This window comes from Bombyx mori, chromosome 24 (genome assembly GCF_030269925.1).
Source record: "Bombyx mori chromosome 24, ASM3026992v2".
Taxonomy (NCBI): Eukaryota; Metazoa; Arthropoda; class Insecta; order Lepidoptera; family Bombycidae; genus Bombyx; species Bombyx mori.
In genome coordinates, this window is record NC_085130.1 from 13,449,531 (window position 1) to 13,451,052 (window position 1,522).

General features: G+C 57.6%; 1 non-coding gene across 1 annotated transcript; it reads left to right on the plus strand.

Moving 5' to 3' along the window:
- Window positions 1–1,097: 1,097 nt before the first annotated feature.
- On the plus strand, window positions 1,098–1,245 carry Mir3310 (microRNA mir-3310). Its single transcript, NR_107592.1, has one exon. It is a non-coding gene; the product is annotated as a microRNA mir-3310 (primary transcript).
- Window positions 1,246–1,522: the final 277 nt, after the last annotated feature.

Here is a 1,522-nt window from a genome sequence, read left to right on the forward strand (position 1 = left end):
GTAATATGCACCCTCTTTAACGTAGAGGGGCGGACTTACGCTCCTTGCCGAGGAGCGTTGGTACAGGCCCCTGAAGGGGGACCCGCCAGACCGATTTTTTACGGATGTGGGGTTACGATGAGACGATGAAACCCATCCCGAGGGGGACACTCATAGGTCCTCTCCGGTCTCACAGCCTATGAGGATCTTTAACTCCGAACGATCGTCGGGGGTACCAATAGCTCCCGCGGCAGGGCCTTACCATCAGGTGGTCTGGCGTGCAGCGGGGCTATGCAGCGGAGGTGCTCATGGGGGCTGTTTTCAGCTCGCTCGTACATATTACGAGCGAGCCTAGTCACAAACTCCTTGAGCGACTCCACCTCAAGGTCCCGGGCGATAACGTCATTTCTGACGTACCGCCCGGCCCCGACGATATTACGGAGGGAAAGATTCTGCTGGGCCTGTAACCTGGCTCGCTGGGACGGGGTTGGAGGTGGTACCAGGCCGCAGCAGCGTATGTGAGGCGGGAGCGGACGTATGTCTTGTAAATAGCGAGCTTAGTCCTGGTCGGCAGCCCGGACGCCAACACCGGCCGCAGCATGAACCTGGCCGCGCTCGCCGAACCGATGATTCGGCTGGCGTGCGCCGCCATGCTCAGTGAGCGGTCAATGTCACACCCGAGATACCGGACCTTCGGCTTAAACTCGATATTCACACCTCGGAGATTGAGTTTCTTGGGGACGACTCTGATACGGACCGGACCGTGGATAAGTGCCGCAGTCTTACCCACATTGACCGCGACCTTCCAACGGTCCAGCCACTGGGGCAGTAAATCCAGAAGCCTCTGCATCCTCATTATGGCTGCAGAGGGGAACGGGGAGGACGTGAAGTAGGCAGAGTCGTCTGCGAACAGTGCTAACATCACGTCCTCCTCCCACTCCCGAAGGTTATCCTTCAGAGTGGGGATATCATTCGTATAGAGGGCGTAGAGGATAGGAGATAGAACACTACCCTGTGGGACCCCGGCCGAAATTGCACGCACGGATGACCGTGCGTTCTCGACCGCGACAAAGAATGAGCGACCCTCCAGGTACGACCCGAGCAATCTCACGTGGGCAAGCGGTAGACCCGCATCCCGCAGCTTGTAAACCAGCCCCTCGTGCCACACACGGTCGAAGGCTTTCTCGATGTCGAGAAAGACCGCGACCGTGTATTGGCCCGAGTTGTACCGGTCCGCCAAGTGATGCAGGACGCGAGTCAGTTGCAAAGTTGTTGAGTGGCCGCTTCTAAAGCCGTACTGCTCCGGCCAGTGGAGGATATACGGCGATATTCTCCTCAGGAGCGCCGCTCAAACAAATTGCCCACGTGGGAGAGCAAGGTAATCGGTCGGTAGCTGGAGGGCTCTCTCCTGTCCTTGCCGGGTTTGGGCAGGACAATAATCTTGCCCAGCTTCCAGGTTTTGGGGTAGTGTCCTAACCGGAGTATGGAATTGAACAATCGTGTCATTGCTGACACGATTGCGTGAGGAAGATTAGTGAGTGCA